The following is a 21714-nucleotide window of genomic DNA, read 5'->3' on the forward strand; positions in this document are numbered from 1 at the left end:
TGAAAAAAGTGAATTTGCTCTTTCAAAATCACTCAGCAGCAGGAGAGGAACTGCACAAAGAAGTACAGCACTTGAGAGAACACGGAATATGAAATTTGGTGATCAACCAAAGGTGAGAGACGAACAACCCACAGAAATGGACAACTGTGATCTCATTAGAGAATGAGCAACACTGAATCACTCAGGAATGACCAATGAGCGACCCTATTGGTGTCAATAGAAGGAAATAGAAGGAAATAGAAGGAAAATACACAATAAGTGTCAAAGGCAACTACATAACAAGAACCTAACACAACTACATAATAAGTGCCTATGGTAACTACATAGCATGTGCCCAAGGAAACTACATAACAGGTGCCTAGGGCAGCTGCATAACAATTACCTAATGCGGCAACTATATAACAAGTGACTAAAATAACTACATAACAAGCTCCTAAGGCAACTACACAACAAAAGCATAAGGCAACTACGTAACAAGTGTCTAGGGCAACTACATAACAAGTGCCTAAGGCAACTACATAACAAAAGCCTAAGGCAACTACATAACAAGTGTCTAGGGCAACTACATAACAAGTGCCTAAGTTAACTACATAAAAAGTGCCTTAGGTTAATACATAACAAGAGCCTAAGGCACTACATAACAAGTGCCGAGGATAGCTACATACCAAGTGACTAAGGCAACTAAATTACAAGTGCTTACGGCACTCTACTGGTGTGCATGGAAGGAAACTACACAGGAAGTGTCTAAGACAACTAAATAACAAGTGCCTAAGGTAACTACATAACAAATGCCTAAGCACTACATACAAGTGCCGAAGGTAAATAGATTTCAAGTGCCAAAAGCAACTAGATAACACATGTCTCAGGCACCTACCTGACAAGTACCTAAAGCAACTATATAGCAAGTGCTAAGGTACCCTATCTGTGTCAGAAGAAGTGTAATACTGTGGAAGGAAAGATGTTTCTCAGTATCTTGAATGGAAAAATTCTGGTTGTTAAACCCAAGGAGGTCAAGCTAATGTGAGAAAGAAATGATGCCCTTACCAGGGGCTTCATCTATGTCACTGGAAAGGTAATCAAACAATACATGAATTATCAAATAATCATCATAGAGCTGCAGCACTTAAGAGAACACGAAAATGGAATATGGTGACCAATCAGAGGTGACAACAACCCAGATAAAGGCAGAATGGTGTCCTCACCACAGAAGGAGCCAAGCAGGCTCACTCAGAACTGACCATGGAGCAAACTGCAAAACAAGTACCTAAGGCAACAAATAAACAAGTGTCTAAAGCATCTACATTACAAGTGCCTAAAGTTACTACATAATAAGTAAATAAAGCAAGAACATTACAAGTGCATAAGGTACCCTATTGGTGTCAGTAGAAAGAAACTACTCAGCAGGTGTCTAAGGCAACTGTATAACAAGAGCCTATTGCAACTACATGACATGAGCCTAAGGCAAATGCATAACAAGTGCATAAGGTAACAGCATAACAAGTGCCTAAGGCAACTCCATAACATGTGCCTAAAGCAACTGCATAACAAGAGCCGAATGCAACTACACAACAAGAGCCTAAGGCAACTGCATAACAAGCGCCTAAAACAACTGCATAACAAGAGCCTAAGGCAACTACACAACAATAGCCTAAGGCACTTACATACAAGAGTCAAAGGTAACTACATAACAAGTACATAAGGTACCCTATTGGTGTCAGAAAGAAACTATACAACAAGCGTATACTACAACTGCATAACAAGAGTCTATGGCAGCTACATAACATGAGTCTAATGCAACTACATAACAAGTGCCTAAGGTAACAACATAACAAGTGCCTAAGACAACTACATAACATGTGCCTAAAGCAACTGCATAGCAAGAGCCTAATGCAACTACATAACAAGAGCCTAAGGCACTCACCTAACAAGTGCCTAAGCTAATTACATAACAAGTGCCTAATGCCAATACATAACAAGAGAAAGCCTAAGGCACTTAAATAACAAGTGCCTAAGGTAACAACATAATAAGTGCCTAAGGCAACTACATAACATGTGCCTAAAGCAACTGCATAACAAGAACCTAATGCAACTACATAACAAGTGCCTAAGGTAACTACATAACATGTGCCTAAGGTAACTACATAGCAAGCACCTATGTTAACTACATAACAAGTGCCTAAGGCAATTTCAATTTCATAAAGCTTTATTCGGAGCTTGACAAAAAGTCCATAAAAGCAGATCATACATAAAACATCATTAAAATACATAGACTATTAACAATCGTAAGTCATAAAAACCACATCAATACAGTTAAAAAACAGACAATATAAAAAACAACACAATGTGTATTTTAAAAAATAATACTAGGCCTTGCCTTGATAGCTCTGAGAAGAAATGTAGCAGTAAAAAAGCAAACATCGGGTGGAGGATTAAATATCAGTTTCAAAGCATCTTTTACGGTTCTGATGCCAAATTTCTTAAAGATAGGCTTTAAGAGATCAGTGCGATAGTTACCGTATAGTGGGCAGAACAATAAAAAGTGCATAGTGCTTTGTGCTGTAGTGCCATCGCAAGGGCAAGGACCACTAGGGTGTTTTTTGATAGTAGGAAACGCCACTAAGTGGTGAACAATCCCAAAGCGCAGTCTAGTAAGAACGAACCTGTGGGAGGGTCTAGTAACGAAGCTCAAATAAGGTTGATAACCCGAGAGCTCACAACAGCTGTCATAGAGCGTACAGGTAGATAAATTGCTACTGACCCTAAAACGTTGCTCGTACTTTAAAGACAACCAAACAGATTTCAGTTCACTTTTGGTCAGACTGTTGGCAGCATAACAGTCCTCAAATAAATTAAGACCATATATGTCCTTGAAACTGTTCAAAACATAATTTACCCAAGGGATCTTTAAATAATTATCAAGGGACAGACAATCCTTGATGATGGCTCTATTCAAGGAAGTCTCCTCCTTTGCCCAAATGGCACGCCACAGCAATAGAGGTCTATGGGTAACGGAATCCGAAAGATAGTGAATTCCAAGTTCCCTATGCACCAGGTGCGTGGATACTGAGATAGGCAGGCAGAGTAGCCGCTTTAAAAACAGGTTTTCCTCTACTTGTAAATTTCCAGCCGAAACATGCCCCCAGACGCCTGCCCCGTAAAGGGCGGTTGAAAGACACCTCATCTGGTAGATTTTCAGCATATCCCCAATCCGTCTGTCCCCTATCTTAGAAGCAAACGTAAAAACCCCGTGAGCGCATTTCGCCATTCTTGCTCTAACGTGGGTAATTTCGCTGGACCAACTACCTGTCTTGGAGAAGGAGATACCCAGATAGTTAAAAGTATCGACCGTCTGAACCCTATGCCCCTCTATAAAGAAGGGATGGGGTTTTTTACGGCCCTGGCCACATTCCATGACAAATGTCTTTGATTTATTGATAACCAGCTTCCTTTCCACAATAAACTTGGAAAACCTGTCCATGAGCCGTTGAAGGCCGACAGGAGTCCTAGAGAGGAGAACAGCGTCGTCTGCATATAGTAAGACTGGGATATGGGCATCAAGTATAATTGGGGCATCGGCCCCCACAGTCCTTAAAACAGAGTCCACCTCATTGATAAAAAGTGTGAAAAGCAAAGGAGCCAATACACACCCCTGCCTGATACCACGCTTAACAGAAAACTTCGGGGTACACTCCCCACCTGGGCCATATCGTACGCTAGAGCTGAGATTAGCATAAAGCCTGGCCAGGAAATAAACGATACCCTCCGGTGCCCCCATTTCAAGTAGTGTCTCCCAAAGAATCTTATGGTTAACCATATCGAAGGCACTACTGAGGTCTGCAAAGCAGAGGAAGAGGGAACCTTTCTTGGCCATAGTGTATTTCCCAATAAGTAGTTCTAGGTTGAGACACTGTTCTACTGTGCCTCTACCCTTCCTAAAACCGAATTGGGAATTAGCCAGGATGTTATTTGTTTCTGCCCATTCTTCTAATCTAAGAAGAAGAACCCGGCTCATAATTTTCACGGAGGAATCTAAGAGGGATATAGGGCGGTAGTTCTTAGCATCCCCCTTCTCCCCCTTCTTGTAGATAGGAATAATAGTAGATTCCTTCCAGGTAAACGGGGCACCGAGACTTACAGCAGCATTAAATACTTTGGTCAGTAGCGGGCCCCAGATCTCAGGTTCTTTTTTATATACATCAACCGGCACACCATCCGGTCCCTGAGCCTTCCCTCCTTTGCTAGCGTTGATACATTTCTTAACCTCGGTAGGGGAAATATCAAGGGAAATTATTGGCCAGTGCCTAAGGCAATTATTTAGCAAATACCTAGCGAGCAACTATATAAAAACTGACTTAAGCAACTACATAACAAGTGTCTAAGGCAACTACACAACAAGTGCTTATGGTAACTACATACCAAGTGTCTAAGTACCCTAGTAGTGTCAGTAGAAAAGTAATGCTGTGGAAGGAAAACATTTTCTCACTCTATTCTGGTTGTTAAATCCAAGGTCATGCTAATCTGAGAAAGAAATCATGTCCATGACAGGGGCTGTATTCATGTCCCTAGTAATAAATGATGATAACATTAGATAAATTAAATATCAAACCGCATCATAGCGTCAAATCACATGTGAAAGTTTGCACATATAAACATATGAGCTGCAAAAGTCACTCAGACTGCACTCAAAGCTAGACGGCATGAGAGTATTAAAAATAAGAAGCAAATTGCGAAAACATACAGAAGCAAGAACTTTGGCAGCGATGGTCCATCGCTATTTGAGGATGTTGCTCAAGGCGCAACAAATGACGCCCATGATATGTTAATTTGAGGAAGGAGCCAACTTGGCAAAAGTTTGCTACTCGAGTACATATTGTTTTGCAACTGATGGCAGGTTTCTGTAGGGAGAAAGCAGTTTTATTCAGAGTCATTTGTGTAATCTTGTAGTGCTCAACTATTGATAAGACTGACTCATCCACATAGATTAAATGCAACTCATTGGTAATGTATGGTTCAACGTTATAGTGCTGATAGCTAGCAAAGATGAGGGGCTATGTTCAACCTTTGAAGACTCCTTCTGGTCTGTATAAAATAGTGACTGGATCTGAGATGGAAATATACCCTCCATGTAGGAAAGGATCCAGAGGGCTGTCAGTATGGGGGGTCGAAACCATTATTGCAAGGGCTATAACTATGTTTATTCCCTGCATTGGCTCATCTGAGAAAAATCCAATCTCTTTGCCAAAATATGTGTATAGATCTTATAAACACAGTTTAGCAAAGGGATTGGTCTAGAACACCAAAACATCACTAATGTGGTTAAATAGCTAATATGACTAGTGGAGCAACATTCTTTTATTTCAAAAGTGGCTCCTTAACTACTAAAAAGATCTGTAGCAGAGCACCCAATGCTAGTGGCAAATTAAAAAAAATATATAGTTTTAAAAAATTCAAATCAAATCAAATCAGCTTTATTCGATTTTTATACAAAAACACCATAAAAGCACAGTACAAGATAACAACCATATATGCATTTTTCATAATATATAAAAATTACCAATTCATCAAGACAATCCATTAATAGTAAAAGAATAAAAAGTTTTTTTGATTACTCTGAGCAAGCTTTACATTGTGTTTCTGTATCTGATAATCGCCTTTAAGAAAGTAGAGGCCATCATAATCTTTTCATTTTCTAAAAATTGTAGCCTTAAAAGTGCTACTCCACATTGTCTTAAACCTAACATCTTCAAAATAGGAATTAAAATCCTTTTCCTTGGTAAGACATAATATTTACAAAAGAGAATACAATGTAATGTAGATTGTTTTGAAGTGTCATCACAAGGACATAGCGATACATTTTGTGACCAATCATTTATGTAAGGGAAGGTAACCATTCTATAAAAAAAACAGTACAGAAACGGGATAGGAGCAAGCGGCAAAAGCTACTCTGTATCTCTTTTAAATAAGGTTGTAAATCAAAACATGTCGTCATCAGATTATTTTCCATGACTGATTTTTTCTCTTTCTCAATTAGCCAACGCTTATTTTCTAAGTAGTGCAAACATTTTTCTCGATATTATTTCCAGGCTGTTAGGGGAATAGAAATATTCAGGATGACCAATGTTGTACGCCATTTTTTTGATGTAACTAATCCATGGTATTTTTGCCACCCCATCCAATTTAAGGCAGTCCAGGATTACGTCTCTGTTAAAACCAGTTTCCATAGATACCCACACCTTATGCCATAATAAGAGTGTTTTTTTTTTATAATGTCAGATATGTATGGCGACCAAGTTCCTTGTGGCAACTAAAGGTGGCAGTAGAGCTAGGGACTGCCAGAAGGTAGTGAATAAAAACATTTTTGCAGCGTTGTATTTGTCCAACATCCGATAGGCCCCAGATACCTGCACCATATGTCGCAGTAGATATGCATTTAGATTTATAAATGTCTAGTAGCTCCGGGACCGGTCTACTACCCAATTTGTTTGAGAAGTTAATAACTGCACCTAATACTCTTGAAAAAGTCAGTTTCCTTGCACTTATGGCCGCTTTCCACGAACCAGTGCTGTCAAAATTGATTCCCAAATACGAGAATCTGTCCGTGCTTTCTAATTTTTTCTTCTCAATAAATATGTCACACGTTTTACTCTTTTTTTGCCACAGGCCATCGTATAGGTCTTGCTAATGTTTACTTTTAAACCCCTCTCTTTCATATAGGTGACAAAATTATTAACGGTCCATTGAAGACCTAATCGGGTGCGTGCGTCATTCGCATACAATAAGATAGGGACGGGGGTATTATTAATAATTGGGTAATCCTGTCGATTGTCAATCAAGAATTGTCCTACGCTATTAATGTATAAGGAAAAAAGGAAAGGGGCGAGTATACAACCTTGTCTGACCCCTTTTTTTATACAGAATTTAGTCGAGCATTCCCCCTTTTGCCCGTATCGAACACTCGCCCCTGCTTCCCTATACAATTCCTTAATAAAAAGTAACAATGGAGGATCAACATCCATGTCTGTGAGGATACTCCATAACTTGTCATGCTTTACGCAATCGAAGGCCGAACTTAAGTCAACAAACGTCCAAAAAAGAATGCCCTCCTTTCCTAATGAATATTTGCCTATAATTAACGCTAAATTGAGTCCTTGCTCAATCGTACCCATGCCTGCTCGAAACCCATATTGAAAGTTTGATAATACGCTAGTGTCATCTGCCCAAGTTTGTAATTTATTTAGAATGACTCTCCCAACAACTTTCATTAGGGCATCCAATAAAGAAATTGGACGGTAGCAACTTGGATCATTTCTGTCACCCTTTTTGAATATAGGGCTCACGATTGCATCCGACCATGTGGGGATAAACTTGTAGCAATTAAAGCTTATTAAAACATTAGTTAAAAGCGGGGCCCATAGACCAATGTTCGCCTTATAGACGTTCACTGGCACACCTTCTGGTCCTGGTGCTTTCCCTGAGGCACTCTCAGTTATAGCCCTACTAACTTCCTCGTATGAGATGTCAACTTCTAAAGGAAAAGCTATAGGTTGTACATTTGCTTCGTTCCCCCCTACCACGGTGGCTATCTCACTATGATCAAGGGTGTCATCATTGTAAAGACCCGTGAAGAATTCAACCCATTTATCCTAAGTAATTGCTATGTCTATAACATCGGTCTCCCTATTTACAAAAAAAGGGGCATTTACCGCTCTCCAGAAACCGATACTATCCTTATTTACACTTGCCTGATGCAGTGCTTGCCAGGCTTCCTTTTTCAATTGTAACTTACGCTTTTTTATTGCTAATCGGTAACAGATTCTCGCCTGTCTAAGTTCTTCCCTGTTTCTAGTTTTGCTTTGAAGAACATTTTTTAAGTGGGCATGTGCCTTACTACATACCCACTACAACCCCGTGTCTTGTCAGATCCCTGTCTCCTCTCCCTCGTTAGTACATTTCGGGCTTCCCCTGTTATTTTAATGAAGACATAAAAAATGTGTACATCATCCCTCGTCTGGGAAAGGCAGATTTCAAAGTCCTTGTCTGTCTTATTAACCAGTGTTTTGAGAAAAACCACTGGGTCCACTTTTGTCCAATTTAAGGAGTAACCATTAGTACTAGCGAGGTTGATGTTAAAGTTATAATTTACATCTTTAGAAGTTCTAACTATCCCTTCTACAAAGAGATCCAATATAATCGGATAGTGATCGCTCATTAGTATATCGCTGGTTTTACAAATGCGGACATTACAGGAGTACCTATTTGACATCAAGGCAAAATCAATTGTCGAATTACAGCCCCTCCCATTAAGGTGCCGATTCCGATCCTGTAAAACCCGGGTACGAATCGTCGTATGGAGCGTTTTCTTTGTGCAACTCGTACCCGGGGAATGCACCTTACAAACCAGCAAGTACGATTCGTACAGAAATACCATTTCCGTATGAATCGTAAAAAACACTGTGCGACTAAAAAATACATACAAGTCCAATCCGGGACAGCGCGTACGCGACATTCGCACGGAGTCAGGCAGCGTTTTACGGCCCAGCAAGTACGATTCGTACCCACAGCACTTCGCACTGGAATATTTTTACGGGAGCCAAAAAGTGCCGGAAAAACTAAGTACGCCGCGATGCACGAGGAAAAGGGGGCCCGGTACGCACCGTACCCCCATCCCTACACGTCCGCACCGTACCCCCAGGCCCCCCGCATGTACGCACCATACCCCCACCCCTGTATGTACGGCGCGTACCCCACCCACGCATGTACAGTGCGTATCCCACCCCCACATGTACGGTGCGTACCCCACCCCCGCATGTACGGTGTGTACCCCACCCCCACATGTATGGCACGTACACCACCCCCGTATGTACGGTGCGTACCCCACCCCCGCATGTACGGTGCGTACCCCACCCCCGCATGTACGGCACGTACCCCACCCCCGCAAGTATGCACCGTACCCCCAGCGCTACGCGCACGTTGTGTACATACGGGGGTGGGGTACGCGCCGTACATACGGGGGTGGGGCACGCACCGTACATACGGGGGTGGGGGTACGGTGCGTACATACGGGGGTGGGGTACGTGCCATACATACGGGGTGGGGTACGCACCATACATGCGGGGGTGGGGTACGCACCGTACATGCGGGGGTAGGAGGCTGGGGGGGGCCATACGACTCGTACCCCTTGCCCAGGTGTACCCGGGATAGGGGTGGTACACAGTTCGCTCAGTACGGGATGTTCTACATACGAATGTGTATTCGGAACGCCGGTGCGGATCGTACTTATGCGCTCGGACTTCAGTTTTACGAATCGTACGTAAAACTGTCCGGGGACGTGTCGTAGACTTTTCCCGAGGTCAGTCGTATGTATTTTCCACGTACGAATCGTACTTGGCCGTTTGTACGGGACTTGTACGATTCGTACGTAAAAAAATACAGATACGAGTCGTACGGTAATTTTTTTTTACGGATCGGAATCGGCACCTAAATGTTGGCTCAAACGGTACTGAGGGTGAACACAATTCATTCGCATAGCCCAAATCAAATCAGAACACTATTTCATTCAACAGATCCCCCACAGTTGTGTGCGCAAAATGAGTCAAAGTGTCTTCGTTGTCCTTACCTAGTCCACAAATGCCTTGTTTGCTATGTTGGCATAAGAAACAATTAAAGTCACCTACCCATATAATACACATGTCCCCAGTCATTCGTTCTTCTATATGATTTAACTTTTGACATAGGTCCGCTAAGACCTTCGCCATTTGAATTTTGGGAATATTATTATAGAGGTTTATTAACACTGTACCCTTTTCTCCTCCTAGGCTCACTGATAATATCTGATAAAACTCAGTCTCACTAACAATCTTCACATTTGATACCCCCACCGTGTTGGAAACATAAATGCATAGTCCCCCTTTATTTCGTCCCTGCTTGCTAGCGCTAGCTGGCATATTGAGGGTTCTAAAACCATTAATGTGTATTTCTTGAGTTACCCAGGTTTCTGGGAGGCTAATTATAGAGTATTCTTCTATAAAAGTTAGCCAGTGAGAGTCTCTAGCCTTGGATACAAGACCTGCAAGGATCCAGGACAGTATTTTACACACTTTACAGTTTTTGTCCTTTAACTGCCCTTTCCCTGTGGCACTAGTAGGCATGTTTCTTCCTGGGTTGTCCCCTGTTGAGTTAATGTTTTCACCAATCTATTGTTGGTGTTATAATTGGTTTTAAGAACCTCTCTATGTCTTACCTCGCCCTCAGCCATGCATTCTCTTACCTTTTTGCTCAGAGTAAAGTTACCGTTTCCCTGTGCACCCAGGGTATTACTTTGTCTGGGCACCCTTTCCTCCCTGCTTACACCACCCCCTTCCCATACTGTGCACTTGGTCAATCTAGATCTTCCATTGACCCTAACAGATCAAATCGGTTTTGAAGTGGGATAACCCATCGTTTTGTTATTTCATTGCGGGGGTACCTAGTTTGGTTTTTTGGAGGGTACCTGGATTGAAAGGGGTAAAAAGCCCCTAGGGGTAAAACATTAATGCCACTGTGGTTAAAGGATAAGTTCCCTATCCTCTTAAGGATTGTGCACACTAGCCTGGGATCACTGAACGTCAAAACTATGCAATACCCCTGAAGGATTTTTCTTTCCTTCCCCACCCACTTAACCCGTCTAACCATTTTGAATGTATTATATAATGCATCACTAAGGTCAGTATGTGTACCTAGTAGGCCTGGGCGAAAATTTCGTTCCGTTCGCGGAAATTGCGATAATTTGACATTTTCCCGTTCCGCGGAAAGTGCGAAAATGTCAAAATTTCCACATTCCGCAGCTTAGCGATAATTTGGTTCTTGCTCGCGCTGTAAAATAATACATTATCGCGCGCGCACGATCGCCTTACCTGAATCCCTGCGTTCGCCGACAAGTTTTCTTGATCCGGTCGCGTTCTCCATGAGATGTTGTATTGTTTTTAGCCATTTGCGCTGTCTCGCGACAGTTCGCGCCCGCAGTGACGTCATGCGTCGCGCGATCACGTCTTTCTTCTCGCGATCATGCACCGCGAGACAACTGAAAACAAGATGGCCGCACCCGCGAGCAACCACATGGGTACGTTGGCGAGCCGCAACCATGCAGAAAATCTCGCGAACATGCGGGAAAAAAACTTCTGCATCTTCGCGATATTTCCGCGTGTTTGCGATAATTTTTAACATTTTCGCGATAATTTGCGAAAGTGGATTTTGCAAATTCCGCCCACCCCTAGTACCTAGCCAGTGCAAAGATTTATTTCGAAGCTCCTCCCATGGCTCTTGTTCCTGTGTGTGCATTACAGGGACATTAGCTAGGATGACTATGTAAGGAGTTGCTGCCGGCGGTAAATTTAGTCTAGCACCCACTGTGGACCCTAATGATGCTCCCATCCTTGTCAACGAAGGCCCTGGGCTGGTACCAGAGTTGTTTATTCCAGCTCCGCGCATAATTGGGCCATGTTTTACTTGCTGCCCGCCTCTGGAGGGAATACGTTTTTGGGGTGGTGATCTAAGTGCTACCTGTATGTTATCTGAATCTGGTGTAGCTGTAGGTTTCAGACCGGTGGTACCATTTGGGCGGGCCCCCGTCTGAGGGTTTAATAATACTCCATTGCCTTGCGTGTTCACATTTCTGGATAAGTTTTTCTTACTTCCATTTAAGCACCCCTCTAAATCCATCACTCTATCTGTTAACTTCCCCAGAGCCAGCACCATGTAGGCATATAGATCGTCAATGTTCTTTGATATTTTTTCCAAAGCTAGGGTTTGTCCCTCAACTAGCATATTCAAAGTGGGTTTTCCTGTACTGCCCGCATTTCTGCGTGCAGGTGTTTTAGGTACTAGTTGTTTGCCAATAATTTTCCTTTTCTTAGTTGTCGTTTTTTTGAGCCGATTTACCAGACTCTTCTCTACTGGTTCAATAACCAATATGTCATCCACCATGACCGGATCCTTTATACATTTAGATGGTGGTTGGGGATCCTCCTCTATCTCGCTCACCTCAAGGTGATCGGATATCTCATGTATGCACCTGTTAGTTTTACCCAGAACAATATGATTCTCATTTAAGGTGGTAATGGGGAGGTTCAGTGGGTTCGAATGTGCTGTACCTTCTGTTTGGAACCCCCGCCTCCCCTTAGTTATTGTCTCCTCCATCATATTGATTTGGTCTTCAATAGCACCCATAGCACCAGTCAAATAAGTCAATAAAGATGTTTGACCCGCTAATTATGAGTTTGCGTTTACAGTTCCGATTGCAGGTCTAACTGTGTGACTCATTTTCCTTTTGCTCATGTTTTTAAATGTTTGTGACACCCTAACGAAAAATTAAAATCTTACTCTTGCAAGTGCCTCCAAAGTCCGTTTGACAGTAGCCCAGCTTAGAGGTATTGCCTGGTCCGGCCTCAAATGGTCTTGGCCCGGTCTTGGCCCGGGCCGAGCCCGGGAGCGTACCACGCGTGTCCTGCGCTGCGGGACTGCCGCCGAGGTTTTCAAGTCCTTCCAGGGCCTGGGAACAAAGTGCGGTGTGCGTTTGGGCCAGGGACGGGGCGAAAGGTCTGCTGGTGTCCTTTGCATTGTCCTGCCGTCACGGGACCGCCATCGAAGTTTTCAAGCCCCTCCAGGGGGTGGGAACAAAGTGCGGAGTGCGTTTGCGCCAGGGACAGGGGCAGGGGCGAAAGTATGCTGGTGTCCTATGCGGTCCTATGCAAACCATTGTGCTGAAGAGCAGTGATGTAGAGCATTGTTTTTGACTTAACCAATTAAAGTTTTTGTATTAAACAACTGTTATAATTTTATTTTGTTATAACTTCGATTATAATACCTTTGTCAACTTCATGGCAATTATTTTCAGTGAATAAAATAGAAGTACTCCAGAGGCTGGGCTTACTTTCCCCCGACCTGCTAAAAAATGTAACATAATGGGGAGCCGTGGGCAACAGCCAATAGTTCAAGGGATCCATGGGTCGAAAATTTTAGGGAACCACTGGTCTATAGAATTCGCAGAGTTTGGAGTCCTTATTAGGTTTTAATATCAGACTAATAGTGGCTTCATCCCATGATCATGGTGGCGTGATCCCTCTCGAAAAGATGTCTTCCATGAGTCTGATAAGGACAGGGAGTAGCACGTCCCCCAAAGTTATCTACAGCTCATTTGGGAGAACATCGGGAACTGGTGCCTCCCCTTTGCCTCATTTCCGGCCTCATCTCTTCCTGACTTATTACCTGATTTAAAACTACTTTCAAGTCAGGGCCAACCTTCAGGAGTGGGCTCTCTTTAAGCCAGTTCTCTAGTTGGCCTTTCGACACAGCGAAGTCCTCATCGTATAATTACTGGTAAAAGTTAGCAAAAGCCTGTTCAATATCTCTGTTGTTGGTGCACCTCCACCCCCTGCCATTATCTACCACCCACCTAATGACCTTCATTTTCCAGGCTAAGAACTTCTCACATTCTTCACCATACTCGTAATTAGCTAATTTGCTGGCCTACCACTTCCTAGGCCATATACATTCCAGATAATCAGATGTCTCATCCCTTGCCTCTCTGAGCTCATTATTTAGAGTATCTTAGCTCTGTGCTGCACCACGGATGTCCCTCACCGACTGTAATTTAGCAATTCTCCCCTCTAACTCCAGAAGTTTATATTTGACATCATTACTCTTGTGAGATGGTATATTTATTATACTTCCTCTAATAAGTACATTTAAAGCATCCCACATAATGTGAGGGGGAGCTGATCCTTCATTTATTTGTAAATAACCCACTGTGTACTGTCTTAGGTCACCATCTGGTCCTACAATAGTTTCCTATCTGGGGTCCATCTAGGGAGAACCAGCCCCTTGACCTAGAGCAAGTATAACCTAACTGCTGAGTAGCCTGACAAATGCTCAGGAAGATGGATCACCTCTTGCACTCTTCTGGATATTCTAGTGTATGGGAAAAAAAGTAAATTTTGGAAAATTACCATACTTCTTGTTTTTAAAAGTGAAACATTTAGCCCTCCAGGCCCTTCGTCTTCACACATCATATACGCCCAGGTCATTCATCATCTGCCTTACTTGTGCTAACATCTTTGGAGAATCAGGAATTTTCCTCATAGTGGGTTTAACAGGTATAGAATTGAGTAGTATATTAATGTCGTCCCCATCACTTTTGGAAGTGCCACCTCCTAGTGCCTCTGTAGAGACTATAAGGGACTTGGATCATCGACAATTGGTCTACGAATGTGCACTATACACTGTGTATTTGAATCTTAGCTATTAACCACCACTCGCCGGGAACTGCTATATATCCTCACATAGAAGCCTCCCGTATCCACCTTTGGCCCCTTAGCAATTCCTCACACTCCTTCTTCAGCAAATGCGTCCTCAGTAATATCACTATCCCATCTTCCGATTGCCTTAAGTACTCCAAGATCTTTCTGCTTCTGTTTTTTACTCTAAGTCCATTCACATTCCAAGACAAAACTTGCAGGGAATCCACTCTATTTATATATGTCATTCTTTCCATATCCTTTACTTCCCCACTGTCTAAAGTGACTTTGTCTGTCACCCACCAGCCATCACCTATTCTTAAGCCATACATTACGACTTGCTGCAAATAAGCACCTTTTTTCTGTTGTTTTTTCCCTAATGCTCCACACTCAATGCCACACCCTCCTCACATACCTCTCTTGTGTCAACCCCTTATGCAGCCTCCCCTAGGAAACCCTCCCTACCTACTTTCCTGTTGGGAAGTCTCATTATAGCCATTTGAGCACCTCCACTTGTGTTGATCTGCACTCTCATGGGCCATAATCTGCTTAATTAGTTTCTCCACCTCCCCTGGTTATCACAGATTGTGCATGCAATTCTTTAACATAACTTCAAGGTTTACAGATACCTGAGCTGAGGTCAGCTGTTGCAATCAGTTCTCTAAGGTCCTGTATATGGTTCCCCACCCCCATTGTCGATCCTGAGTGGCCCTTGAGATGCCGTAGCTAATTCATAAAGAGAAATCATCTATCTTGAAGCTCCCTGCCTTCAGAGCAGCTGAGAGGATCTGCTCTTTAAGTGTGTATGTCTTAAAGTTGATCAGAATTCTATCTTCTTTCTTCCTATTTGGATTCCTCCTAAATTGGTTTCGATGGACTCTCTGGATGTCAGCAGCGAAGTCACTAGGGTCTATGGATGAAATAACATTTATGAATAAATTAGTCACAAATGCTCCCAAATCATCTCCTTCAGACCCTTCAGAAATTTTCAGAAGTCTCACATTCTTGCACCTTGCATTGTTCTCCAAGGATTCTAGTTAGTCTTGAAGCTCCTTCTCACCAGCTGTCAGAGCTTGGATCTCCTCTCGATTGAGCTCAGCTTTTTCCCTAAGCTCCTCTAGCTAAAACCCAAGTGAATTCATCCTTTACATTAAGGTGTCCGTTTTCCCTTCAAGCACTTGCAGCGGCACTAGATGCTGGCCTGATTCTTCTCTGAAATTACGAACTTAGACTCCACCTCTTCTTCTAAGCTTGTAAGCAAAATCTGGACCCCCGCCTGTCCCCTTGGGATCTCTGTGACTCTTACCTCTCCACTTTAGGGTTGAGACAGTCTGTCCTGATCAGAGCCCAGGCATCTTTCCACAAGAGCTTGGAATTTATTTTCTATGAGCACCCCCACTGTAATCTCCTCAGTGCTCACAGTGTTGTGCAAGCCATCTTCCCCTGCCTCCATATTGAGTCCACCCTTATGCCTGACGACTGGAAAGGTTTGTGAGGAGAGGGCTGGTACGTAAACCTGTTTAATGTACTGAACCTTGGTGTAAGACCGCAAGGAGGGAGTAATCTTCCCACTATCTAGGGCTTTTGTTTGTACCACCTTCTGGGAAGCTCTAGTTGCGTTGTTTCCACTTTTGTGAGAGGGGGTGCTGATGGAGCCAAAACAGGATCCAGGGTATATGTATTAAGAGTACTCATCTGGTCATGGAGATGGCCATCACAGGGGGAGTAAATGGTATAAAAAATTCCCATCTGTGCCCAATTGCCTTAGAACACTCTATGAGTTTACCGAGACCTCCATCATTATATTGCCCTTCCTTAGAAAGCATTTCTCCCTCACCCCTCCTGACACTCCACTCACCCCTGAAGAATTCATTAACCTCATTTCCTTTCGTTTGCTTCTGTTTGACTGACGATGATTCCAGAGTGCCTTCAATGCAGTTTCTCGCAGGATCCCCCTTCGCTGAATGCATGAGATAATTAGCATGGGTGTTTCCTTCCTTCCCCTACACACTTGTGAACCTCTTCTCCTCCGATGGCTCCGCATGCAGCAACTAGCTTGTACTGGCACTACCTAACACACCCTGGAGGGTATTTAGCACTCAGGCTCACTGAACCCTGTGGAGCCCTAGCGCTGCCTTCCTCCAGAGTGTACCGATGTCATACGGCTCCAGGAGACTCCACCAACCATTCACAGACTCACCTGTCAACCATGTACACAGCCCATGGTGCTTGCTCTGCTGCTTTGCCCCTCGCTCAACTGGTGAGCTTGCCGTCCTGTATGCCCTCGCCGCAGACACTAGAGGAGGGCTTGTGGCCAGCTTATTCAGCTCGCTGCCTTGTTCCCTGGTTAAGTTTTTTTATAGTTTTATTTTAATGTTAGTTTCATTTTGGTTTGAATGTTTTTATCAGTTATGTCCTTTTAAAGTAATCGCTAATTGATGTTTTATTTATACTGTTTGATATGGGTTTCAATATTTTTGAACTACATTTATATATATATTCACTTAAAAAACCATAGGTTTCACACACGTTATAGTTAGGAATTAGCATTTAAAAAACCTTGCAAATTCACTTAAAAAACCATAGGTTTCACACATGTTATAGTTAGGTGGATATTTCACTCGTAAAAAACCAATGAAATTTCCCCATTATAGTTAGTTCAGATAACTATAACTCACGCGACCGCCACTCTATCACAAGGATGATGTCATCAGTGATGTCATCAGTGATGCCACTGACCATGTCATGAGTGATGTAATATGTGACGTCATGAGCAGGATTGCGGGCGCGCGAGTTATAGTTATCTGAACTAACTATAACGGAGGAATTTCATTGGTTTTTTACGAGTGAAATATCCACCTAGCTATAACATGTGTGAAACCTATGGTTTTTTAAGTGAATTTGCAAGGTTTTTTAAATGCTAATTCCTAACTATAACGTGTGTGAAACCTATGGTTTTTTCAGTAAATATATATATATATATATATATATATATATATATATATATATATATATATATATATATATCACTGAAATAACCATAGGTTTCACACACGTTATAGTTAGCTGGACATTTCACTCGTAAAAAACCAATGAAATTCCCCCGTTATAGTTATTGCAGGCAACTATAACTCACGCGACCGCAATCCTCTGTTGATGCTAATACTGTATCTTTAGCTATACATATATCACAAATATTTATTTTTCATAAAGACACATATGTCATCAGTGATGTAATATCTGACATCATCAGCAGAGGATTGCGGTCGCGTGAGTTATAGTTGCCTGCACTAACTATAACGGGGGAATTTCATTGGTTTTTTACGAGTGAAATGTCCAGCTAACTATAACATGTGTGAAACCTATGGTTTTTTCAGTGAATTTGCAAGGTTTTTTAAATGCTAATTCCTAACTATAACGTGTGTGAAACCTATGGTTTTTTCAGTGAATTTGTACGGTTTTTTAAATGCAAATTTTTTTTGGAGATTTTTGGTAAACCTATGTATAAAATAATATATGTACTATATCCTGCATTATGGAATGGTTAATTATTTTTTTTATGCATTTTTTTCCGTGCGCGTACGGTAAGCTGACGCTACGCGCTCCGTACGTCATAAGTACGGTGCGCTTACGTGATACGATGCGCGTACGGTAAGCTGACGCTACGCGCTCCGTACGTCATAAGTACAGCGCGCTTACGTGATACGTACGTGACGTACGCGTACACGCGGAAGCAACGTCGCGGTTACGCAGGGGCGTGTAATGCGCATGCGCGAGTGCGTCTTACGTACGCGCTCCATAAGCGCTCCGTAAGCGTCACGTTCGCGCATGCGTACTTGTTTCCGAGCGCGTACCGTAAGCTTACGGAGCGCGCACGGTAGGTCATGTGATCCACAAAGAAAACTTTTCATTGGTTGAAACTACTTTCAGTTCCAGAAACTTCCCACACCACACCCATTCCCCTCATTACTGCTTGAGATCCCCTAGGAGAAGGAGCTGAATTGACATTGAGATACAATGGCAGAACAGCAGACCTCTTCTGAGAGTGAGGCTAGCAGCACCACCATCATCCAGAGAAGGAGGAAACAAAAGAATTCTTTTGTATGGGAGTATTTTACTTTTCCAGAGGGGCAGAAAAAGTTCAATGCTCCATTGGTCACTTGCACACTTTGTGACCGTGTTTTATCTAGAGGAAATCCAAGGAAGAAGTATTCCTTTGGAAATCACTCTATGATGAGACACCTTAGGGATAAACATCCCAGGACCTTTGCTCGACATACTGGAGAAAACTCTTCAGTAAGTCACCAGAGCCCAACCTCAGAAGCTCAGCCGAGTACATCATCGGCAGCTCAGCTGAGCCCTTCCTCTGAGGTGGGAGCATCACCTTCTTCTGCTCCTCTGGACGTTAACCCTCGATTTGGGAGGGTTGCAATGAGGTGTACAACGTGTTGTGGTCTTATTGTTTTTGGGGAGACCAGTGTTTCCCTTATTAACAATAAGATAGACCAGCACGTTTGTAGACGCTCATAATATTCCCATTCTTTCTTTCCTCCAGCCCTGTATTAACCCAACGGCTCTTTTAAGAGCCAACCTTACCTCACAATTTTTGTTATTTTTTTTTAAGCTTTCCTTTTTGTAAACATTTTTTTGCCGCACGGTACGCGTAATAGCTACGCGAAGTTCGCGGAATTCCTCCTCGCGAAATTTCTCCGTTTACGCCGTGCGCGTACGCTGCGCGCATTCGGCGATTTTTTGAAAAAAAATTAAAATTAATTTTTTCCCTTGGGGGTCCTTCTGGGACCCCCTGACAAAGGCTAGGGGGTCAGGAACTGTCCAGCCTGCCCCCTTTTCACGTTATCCACCTTTGTTTTTCACCCCCTCAGACTGCGAGAGACAAAATGGCGGCCGACACTTCCTGGTTTCGACCGATTCGAATGTTTACTGAGATCTAACAACCAATCAGAATCGCGCTAGTGCACGGCAAGCGTGCGCATACGGTAAGCTTACGGTACGCGCTCGGAGCACGCCCATAGATATATATATTGATTTAAATGCTATTTTCTCAGGAAATACTGAACAGATTTACACGAGACCTTCAAAAGGCACATCCCTGACCTGAGGGCTACCTCTCTGCCAAATTTCAAGTAATTCTGTTCAGCCGTTCGGGCTGTAGCTCGGACTAAAGGTCCTATGGAAAAATGCATGGGGAAAACGCGTTTTGGGACCCCCCCTTTTTCTCAGCCCCCGCTTGACGAATCCCCCCGAGACTTTCAGGGTAGGAGCGGAGCGGAGTGCCCCACCTATTTTGAGAATTTCGCGAGGATTCGTCAATCGGCGCCAAAGTTATTCCAAATAGAATGTTGCGGATTTCCTATGGAAACACGGTCCTAACTATAACTATCGATCTACTGGCGGTCGCCAGTCGATAGTTATAGTTAGGACCGTGTTTCCATAGGAAATCCGCAACATTCTATTTGGAATAAGTTTGGCGCCGGTTGATGAATCCTCGCCAAATTTTCAAAATAGGTGGGGCGCTCCGCTCCGCTCCTACCCTGAAAGTCTCGGGGGGATTCGTCAAGCGGGGGCTGAGAAAAAAGGGGGGTCCCAAAACACGTTTTTCCCATGCAATTTTCCATAGGGACCTTTAGTCCAAGGTACAGCCCAAACGGTGGAACAGAATTACTTGAAATTTGGCAAAGAGGTAGTCCTCAGGTCAGGGATGTGCCTTTTGCAGGTCTGGTGTCAATCTGTTCAGTAGTTCCTGAGAAAATCAAAAGTAAAATCATATATATATGTGGGCGGAGCCTAACCACACATCTCATCCTGAGATCTGATTGGCTGTCAGCATTTCATCCAAGAAGTGTTGGCAGCCATCTTGGGACCAATATACATGATAGCACCTCATTAAAAAGCATTGCAGTTAATAGAAGGTTTTAAGACTTTAGTTACATTATAAATCATTTGTTGATGGTACCATACTCATTTTAGGAATTGTAGTATGTTCTAAGGTGATTTCACCATGTTAAAAAGCATTCCCCTGGGATATCATGATTGAGAGAAATATATTTTCTCATGCTTTTCCCAAAGAGGTTTGGAAGGTGATCTATAAGCTAAACTGAGAGCTTATTTTCTGTAAATTCACATTATCTTTCTCAGTCATGTGAGAATGAAGTCTGACATTCTCAGTAAAACATGTACATCCAACAAGGGCAGAGACTGTCAGTTGATTCCTTTGTGTTCGACTGCAGCTTCCCAGAGTGTTCCAAAGAACAACTAGAGCGCTAACAGTCCTATTTATGATAAACGTATGGCACACCTGAAGCCATCTTGCTTGGATTAAAGTGGTAACTCTTAAAACATTTAATTTAAAAAGGAACAAAATGAGGGGGTTCATTTTTCCATAAAAAGTATGATTAGTGCTGCAGAAAGAAAAATTAGGGCACATTTTGAGTGACTTCTCAAATCCTCTTCTATTTCATTAAAAAATTCTGACATGCAGACTGAAACATGCACTTTCAATACCAGCAGCAGTTTTCCCTGGTGAGCAGTAGCTTTACTACAGTGATCTAATGAGCAAAAAGAGTGCTAACATTCTGAATTTATGGCAAATGTGTGACACATCTGAATGCCTTCTTGATGGAATCAAAGTAAAAAACTGAAAGTATTTCCTACTGAGGAGACTGCAGTAAATGAGGAAATTAGGAAACTTCATAACAAATAAGTCTCCCAAGATGGCCACCAGACACAAAAGAGCCCAAATGTAGCCCAAATATCACCCAGATGTAGCCCAAGTATAGCCCAATGACAGAATGTCCCAGAGTGTTCTTAAAAACAACTAGAGCGCTTACTGTCTTCATTATGACAAAAGTATGGCACACCTGAAGCCATCTTGATTGGAATAAACTGGTAACACTTAAAACATTTAATTTAAAAAGGAACACAATGAGGGGGTTCATTTTGCCATAGAAATTATGATTAATGCTGAAGAAAGAAAATGAAGGCACATTTTGACTTCTCAAATCCTCTTCTATTTCAGGCTGAAACATGCACTTTTAATACCAGCAGCAGTTTTCCCTGGTGAGCAGTAGTTTTACTACAGTGATCTAATGAGCAACTAGAGTGCTAACATTCAGAATTTATGGCAAATGTGTGACATATCTGAATACCTTCATGATGGAATCAAAGTAAAAAACTGAAAGCATTTCCTACTGAGGAGACTGCAGTACATGAGGAAATTAGGAAACTTCATAACAAATAAATCTCCCAAAATGGCCACCGGAGACAAAAGAGCCCAAATGTAGCCCAAAATCACCCAGATGTAGCCCAAATATAGCCCAATGACAGAAGTGTGCAAAAAAACTTATTATTTTGTGTTTTTGCAGTGTTATACAGTGCAGACTTGTCAGGTATTGGAGCGCTTTACATGAGCATTGGTTACATCACA

This window comes from Triturus cristatus, chromosome 3_2 (genome assembly GCF_964204655.1).
Source record: "Triturus cristatus chromosome 3_2, aTriCri1.1, whole genome shotgun sequence".
Taxonomy (NCBI): domain Eukaryota; kingdom Metazoa; phylum Chordata; class Amphibia; order Caudata; family Salamandridae; genus Triturus; species Triturus cristatus.